The sequence below is a fragment of the Anastrepha obliqua genome, chromosome 2, assembly GCF_027943255.1.
Source record: "Anastrepha obliqua isolate idAnaObli1 chromosome 2, idAnaObli1_1.0, whole genome shotgun sequence".
Lineage (NCBI taxonomy): Eukaryota > Metazoa > Arthropoda > Insecta > Diptera > Tephritidae > Anastrepha > Anastrepha obliqua.
In genome coordinates, this window is record NC_072893.1 from 108,431,879 (window position 1) to 108,440,372 (window position 8,494).

The 8,494-nt window shown below is 41.1% G+C and overlaps 1 pseudogene; it reads left to right on the forward strand.

The window, feature by feature from the left end:
- Positions 1-7,853: 7,853 nt before the first annotated feature.
- On the forward strand, positions 7,854-8,037 carry LOC129239876 (U2 spliceosomal RNA; annotated as a pseudogene).
- The last annotated feature ends 457 nt before the right edge of the window (positions 8,038-8,494 follow it).

Genomic DNA, 8,494 nt, shown 5'->3' on the forward strand with positions numbered 1-8,494 from the left:
AGTTGTCTCTGTCCTTCCGCAAATGTTATTTGAGTTAGAAGTTGTCGATGCTCAGCGGGTAAAATGGTTTGGGCACGTACTCCGGATGGACGACATCAGCATTACAAACACAAAAGACCTTCAGCCCTTTTTATAATGGGCAGTAAAAGCGTGGAAGACCGCCAAGAAGATGGGCAGACGATGTTGATGCAGGTTTACGTCTTATAAATTCTAGAAGAAGCGACGCAAAGAACCGAGTCGTATGGAGCACGATAGTGAAGGATGCGCTGGCTCACCCCGAGCTGTAATTGCTATGAAAATGATGATGAAGATGAAGTTGTCGATGCCACAACATACTTCATTATCATCAAAAATCGCCTGATTAGCCGCAAGTTTAGTCCCGCCTTTCCTAAACTAGATAAAGAAGCAAAGCGAAGCTGGAGATACCAACCTATATTTTTAGCAGCAACCTCAAGAATTGTATGTGGGCGAGCTCAGATTTCAGCAAATCTGATACAATTAGACCTTTTGCGGACGGCTCCATTCAGAAAAAATTCAGGCACACAATATTATTAGCGCTATTACAAAAATAAGGCCCGAAACCTTCGATCATCAAGATCAGCCGAACCAATATAAATTTAATGCCACGCCGATTTACATGGCTTGCCCGTGGCACCAACATGAATTCGTTAGTATGCAAAACATTTTATGTGTACATGAAATTTATATAAACATTTCTCATATTTAAATAAAATATTTTTGTGTGTTCTATACTAACTACATTATATCAATTACACTCTTGCAACAACGCCGTAGCCGAATGGGTTGGGGCGTGATTACCATTTGGAATTCACAGAGGGAACGTTGGTTCGAATCTCGGTGAAAGACCAAAAATGAAGAAAAAGTTTTTTCTAATAGCGGTCACCTTCGGCAGGCAATGGCAAGCCTCCGAGTATATTTCTGCCATGAAAAAGCTCCTCATAAAAAAAATATCTGCCGTTCGGAGTCGGCTTGAAACTGTAGGTGCTTCCATTTGTGGAACAACATCAAGACGCACAATACAAATAGGAGGAGGAGCTTAGCCAAACACCCAAAAAGGGTGTACGCGCCAATTATATATATATATATAATCACTTGATTTTTTCTCTGTAGAAAATACTGTGACACAAAATACTGAATTAAAAGGCACTGCGAATTTCAAGTTAATTTAAATACTCCTTTGAAAACTTCTGAGAAGCCCGCCAGACCCCACACCACTGTTTCCGGGTTAAGTATCTGGAGTATGTTTCCAACTTGGTTCTTTATTGCTAAAATTTCACCTAGAACATACATGCATACATACCTACATATATGTACAAGGTGGCGCAAAAGTAACCTTGCGATGTTTTTTGGCTGTAATTTAAAAAAAAAAATGAAAAACTTTGATTCTTCTTGTGGATTATTTTTATTTGGTGTTTTAATTTTTTTTTACATCAAGTCGAGAATATGATGTCATGTAAATGGCCGCCGCCACAGTTGATTGCCATTTGGGCCTTTTTATGGCATTTTCCATCACTTTGGCCAAAACTTCCGGCGATAGGTCCTCACATTCTTGACGGATATTGTCTTTAAGAGCTGTAAGAGTCTGAGACTTGTTGACATAAACCCGCGACTTCAAAAAGCCCCACAAAAAGAAGTCTGGAGCGGTCAAATCAGGCGATCTTGCTGGCCAGTGCAAATCGCCAAAACGGGAGATTAGGCACCCGAGAAATGCATCATTCAGCATATCGGTTGTGGCACGTACAGTGTGTGCCGTCGCACCGTCCCGTTGGAACCACATGTTTTCCAATTCCAATTCATCAAGTTGCGGCAAAAAGAACTCGTTGATCATTGCTCTGTAGCGCTACCCATTCACAGTAACCATTTGACCCGCGACGTCTTCGAAGAAAAAAGGTCCGATGACTCCTCCAGCGAAAACAGCACACCATACAGTGACTTTGAGCGGGTGTAATGGCTCTTCGTGGGTTACACGCGGATTTTCAGTGCCCCAGAAGCGTAAAGTTTGCTTATTTACGTACCCGCTAAGATGGAAATGGGCCTCACCACTCATGATTATTTTTGATGAAAAATCATCTTCCTCTTGGTGGTGATTAAGGATGGCTTGAGCGTATGTTAGACGCGATTGGCGGTCAGCAGCTAACAGCTGATGCACCGTCTGGACTTTGTACGGAAACATTTTCAAATCTTGTACCAAAATTCGCTGTAAAGACCGTCGACTGATACCCATTTGCGTGGCACGTCGTCTGGTCGATGTCGACGGCGCTTCCATGACATCCTCGGCTACAGCAGCAATATTCTCTGCATAACGGCTACTCCGGGGTCTGCCACGCCTGGCAGCATCTCGTGTTGTGCCAGTCTCTTCGAGGCGAGTGGCTAAACGTCGCAGTGTTTCACCAGTAGGCGTTGGACGGCGAGGAAATCTACGACGAAATTCACGTTGTGCCAAAGTCACCGACCGATTATTGGTCAAATAAATAGTCAGCTATATTCCGCGTTCGGGAACAGTGTAGCGTAACGTGTATTTCGCATGTGTTTACTACATAAATGTCAAAACAGAACTGACATTAGGGGCCAATCGCAAAATTTATAGCATTTTCTGATAGGAGGATTACTTTAGCGCCACCTGTTATATATCAGATATTTTTTAGCTGCGTGAGAACTATCGATATCGATAACTATAGTGTGACAGCTGAGAATGAAACTGTGTTGACATTCCTGTTCAGTAAGGCTTAGCAAATCATCTTGCCCCGTTGAACGCCAGAACAACGTTTCCAAATTGTGGAAATTTACTTTGGAAAAAATAAATCTGCTCGCGAGGTTCGGGCGTATTAAGCCCTTTAGATTACTTTTTAAGGGTCTACGTATAATATTTTTTTTTTTTTTTTTTTTTGTTTTTGGCGGTGAGGTTGGGTTAAAAATGCCTTCGCACCATATAGTAACCGTCGCTACTACGTGTGTGGTGATTCCACTAAAAATATCCCTCCTCTTCTCTTGGATTTTTCCCTCCACCCCGGGACTGCTTCCGCATTGCTTCGAGGTAGAGGGCCAAGACGGCGTCCTAAGAAGGACACTTACTTACTCACCCTGCGTCCAGGGTCGCCTGTTTTGAGAAGCCTATGCTCAATGCTCTTCAGCATAGCTTTCCATTTCGCGCTTCCTTTTTCGGAAAATATCCTCCACAAAATTTGCGACGGCATTCCATTTTTCTTCGTCTATCATCATTTTCTCGATAGTTTCTTCAGGTGTAAATACACCAATAGATCGCTGCAGACCTGTTCTCTCTACGTTCCACCTCTCGCATTTAAAGAAGGTGTGTTCCGCATCAACATACTCAGTATCTCCATACATGCAGTTTGGTTGGCTCACTTTTCCCATTCGCCACAGATATTTACGAAAGGACCCATGTCCGGACAAAAACTGTGTGAGGTAATAGTTAACCTCACCGTGCTTTCTTTCTACCCACTTTTTTAGATCGGGTATTAGTCTCGCTGTCCATCTACCATACTTTTCAGAGTTCCATCTTGCCTGCCAAAGTGTGAGTGTTTGAACTCTATTATCGGATAAGTATGGTACTGGTATTCCTGTGTTTTTTGCCTCCCATCTCCGTTTACGCTCTTGTACTAGAATATCTATAGGGATGGTTCCGCTGATAACTAACACCGCTGCTTCAGATACTGTTCTGTATGACGAAGCTACTCTGAGAGCACAGGTGCGTTGGACAGATTGCAGAATTTTCCGCCGGCATTGCACCTTAAGCGAATCTGCCCATATTTCGCATCCGTATAAGAGAATCGAGTTCGTGGTGTCCATTAAAAGTTTGCGCTTGTTCTGCGTTGGACCTCCAAGGTTTGCCATGAGCTTACTTAACATGCCGCTTACCTTGGCAGCTCTTGTGGCAGCATGGTTTATATGCGCCCAGTAGGTTAGCCTTGTGTCTAATTGCACTCCTAGGTACTTGACCACTCTTGTGAATAAAGTGGCATCAAGTACTTGTGTGTCTACTTCTAATGGGATACGTCTGTTCGTTAGAAGGATTAGCTCTGTTTTCTCTGTGGCCAGCTTTAATCCATGGTCTTCTAGCCATGTCTGGACTCGGATCATCACCTGATTTAACTTTCTTTTGCCTTCGTCGGTGTTTCGGGCGATTATTACAGCTGCAATGTCATCTGCGTATCCCACTAAATGCACATCCTCAGGCATCTCTATTCGAAGGATTTCATCGTAGCTTATATTCCAGAGTTCAGGTCCAAGTATTGATCCTTGAGCCGCACCTGCTGTTATTTGTTTAGTCTTACACCCTTCTCGCGTTTCGTATAAGAGCACGCGATTGCTGAGATAGCTACGAATAATCTTCAATAGATTATTCGGGATCTTGAATGTTACCTTTAAGGCTTCAATTACGTCGTTCCAGCTTAAACTGTTGAAAGCATTTCTAATATCCAGTGTGGCTAGTAATACTAAGCGTTTGGAGTATCGATTACCCGCCTGGGCATGTTCTACACTAGCTATTACATCTTGGATGGCTCCTAAGGTGGATCTGCCACTTCTAAAACCGTGCTGCCTGTCGGAGAGGCCGCCACTGTTCTCTACGGCTTCGCTAAGCCTATGCTTTATCAGTTTCTCAAAGAGTTTTCCTGCGCTATCCAGCATACATAACGGTCTATAAGAGGACGCTAATGTTGGGTCTCCCTTCCCCTTACTGATTAGTACCAGTTTTTGTTTTTTCCATATTTCTGGAAAAATCCTTCTTTTAGGCATGCGTTGTACATGTTTAGCAGCAAAAGGGGGCGTTCGATTGCCAATAGTTTCAATATTTCTGCAACTATGCCATCAGGTCCTGGCGCTTTATTGCATTTCGTTGCTTTTGCAGCATCTATTAGTTCTCCTTCTGTGAATGGGACAGGTTCCGTTGCTTCATGCTCGAGTTCTTCCCTCTCAGCACAGTGTGTTGGGAAGAGTGTGTCGACTATTTTGCTTACCACTTCGGTTTCCATATCAGCAGCAGGGGATTTGGCTCCTAGCTTTTTCATAACGATTTTGTAGCCCAGCCCCCATGGGTTATTGTTTAGATCGTTTCGTAGCTCTTCCCATTTGTCTTTTTTGCTTTGGCTTATGGCTTTCCTCAATTTTTTTCTGCTCTTTTTGTATTCTTCGGATTCCGGTATCGCCGGACCCAATCTTCTGGCTCTAGTATACTTTCTACGCTTATGGATGCACATATCTCTAAGTTCTGCGATCTCATGTGTCCACCAGTATACAGCATTTCTTTTTTTGTTCTTATCAAGGGTCTACGTATATTAAGTCATTGGCTTATGCCAACAGACCAAAAAATCTTGAAGCCACCAGTGACTTCATAGGGCAAAATTTATTGGAAAAAGTAGTCAAAAATTGGACTGATAGAATGAACCATGTAATCCATAGCCGCGGCAGGCATATGCCGAATTTCATATCCAAAAAATAAGTGCCATAAAATTATCTACAAGATTATAATAAAAAGAATTCATTCCAACAATATTTCTGTTTTATATTATCATTTTAAGTTTTCAAGCTCTTAAAAAACACCCGATATATGATATAACCAGGCTTGTAAGCTTGCTTGTGCCACTGTGGGCCAAGGTGTTCTGTAGCTTGAAGCGATCTAATAATTATATGTGAATGGACTACATATCTACTTATGTATGTATGGGTGTATAAATATATATGTACAACTACAAAATTTTGCGTTGAGATAGGCTGAAGTGATTTGTGTTATATTTGAGTGCGATGAAGTTGTACAGATATTTGTACGTGAATACCCAGCAGTGAATTGGAGTAGGTTCGGTGAGGCTCGGTTATTCCCTGTGGCGGCATAGTTCATTTTCCTCCAACAATTAATTAGTATCTCTATACCACAGTGGAGAAAATAAGGAAGGTAGCGACATCCGCAAACCGCTGTAATATACAAGGTGAAGTCCAAAATAAACTAGACAGGCGTCATAAAAATGTTTTTGATGGCGCCATCTTTTAAATGAGTTAGTGCGTTGGAAGTTACATCCTTAGCTGACTTCCAGTGAAAGCTTAGCGACATTCGGTTCAGTGGCAGGGAAGTTATTGCGTCTAAAGTGTCTGTGTCTGTGACTGTATGTTTGTGTCATCAGTATAAAAATGAGTTTTGAACAAAGAGCTAATATCAAATTTTGTTTTAAAATCGCTTAAACGTTTACCGAAACATATGTATTGATGCAAAAAGTTGATGGCGATGATTGTATATCTCGTTCATGTCCAGAGTTCAGATGGTTATGAGGACATAAATGACAATGAACACACGTGGCGCCCAAACACGAACAGAAATCATCGTAAAAATTCATGGAATCGCAGTTGAATGCCTCTAAAACATCGATTATCGTATTTAAGTGACATTTGGGCATACGAAAGGTCTGTGCACGTTTCATTCCCCACAAAAAACGAATTCTGATGTCCCCCAATTTGGGTCGAACTTTTTAGTTTATTTTCTCATGTAAAGGCCAAAAATGGTGATATTTTGAAATGATTGTATGGGGAACCCCCCAGTGGAGTTCCAGGCGTGTGACATTGGTATGGGTGGATCGGCCGTCCAAAGTTAGTGGGGGTCGGTCATACATTTGGACGCGATTGGAGCACTCTAAATGGGTCAAAGTGGGATTTTTCGTTGGACCCAAATTGGGGGACATCAGAACTCGTTTTAGTGGTATGGTTCCTTCGGCAAAGTTTCTTATTTTGATACCTAGAATACGATTTTCACAGAGCAATAAGCGATTTTTAAATCGACCCGCCCTAGTGAGTACACTCTTTATATGAATGTATGTGAAGATTCATTTCAATTATTCTTTGTTTGCTAGCCATTTAGTCTCGACGTCTCACAGTATTTCCCACAATGGAAAAAATCAAGGTTTAAAAGCAAAGCAACTTTATGAACGAATGTTGAAATTAGTATAATCGAAAGATGGGTTGCTGAATTGAAACGTGGCCGTACAAGCCTTCAAGACGATCCACGTCAAGGACGCCCAAAAACAGCAACAACACCAGAAATCGTAGAAAAAAAAAATACAGGAAATCGTGGGTTGACTGAAAGAGATTTAGTCGAAGCCGTAGGCATCGTAATGGGCAATGTAGGCAATATTTTGACTGAAGTATTGGGTTTCAGAAAGCTGTGTGCGCAATGGGTGCCACATTAGCTAACAATGGAACAAAAACTCATTCGAATGCGACATTAAGAATGGCTACTAGAGCGCCGTGGTGCATAACCAATGAAAATATCCATCGAGACCTAAATGTTCCATTAGTGGCAGCAGAAATAGCAGTAATCTAACAAAACTACTACCAAAGGCTGAGACACCACCCAAATCCATTGGCTCGGTCGCTGTTGCATACCGTCAATTCGTCACGCCTCAGAAGAATTGGCCTTCCAATCCTGTGACGCATATTTGAGGCCTCCATAACAACCTTAACCTTCTTCAAAAAGCTGTAGGTACTATAATTTAGGTTAAGAGTCGAAACCTTTTTGAAGTGAAAACTTCTTTAGAATCGTTGGGAGTGATTTGAGGAAAAGTGAAACGAAAAAAGCGACCAACTTGGCTACGAAGCGTTATATTATATGTTGATATAAAAGTAGCGACGAACTAAATAAAAATAACTTTTATTTTTTCTTGTGATTTGAACCAAGGATTTTGGATCGGAAGCTAACATTGCTAGTCGCTCGGCTACCGCGCCATGCTGTCGTCGCTGGCCTAAAAGTTATTTAGTTACGAAGCGTTATATTATATGTTGATATAAATAATTTTTGTGAGCGTGTAATTCTCAAAAGTTTTATTAGGTTTATTATTTAAAATGTATTGACTAGGTAGTGTGGTTATCAGCTTAACATCTGATAGATCCTCCATCGGAGGACAACAAATGTTAAACTGATTTTTGGAAATGGGCGGAGTGTTTTAGGGGCTTGCTCCTTCTCTGCCACGGGTTGACCCGGTATTGCAGTACCGCCGGGATTTCGGCTTTGAATAAATACAAGAAAAAATATACTAATACATTTAGCTTTGGTGGGAAGAGCCATACATTTTTATATGAATACATGTAGACGAAAATGGAATTTTTTTTTTTGAAATTTGCATTGTAGGACATTTCTGATTATTTATTGAAAACAGTTTTTTGGCTTTTCTATTTTTGGTTTAGATACTGAAAGTCAGTTTAAGTGAATCGGTATAAATATTTCGTACATTAATTTTTGAAGTGAAAACTTCTTTAGAATCGTTGGGAGTGATTTGGGAAAAAGTGAAACGAATTACATATAAACGTAGCGACGAACTAAATAACTTTTAGGCCAACACCGACAGTATGGCGCGATTGCCGAGCGGCTAGCAATGTGAGCTTCCGATCCAAAATTCTTGGTTCGAATCACAAGAAATAAAATTTTTTTTTTTTTGAAATTTGCATTGTAGGACATTTCTGATTATTTATTGAA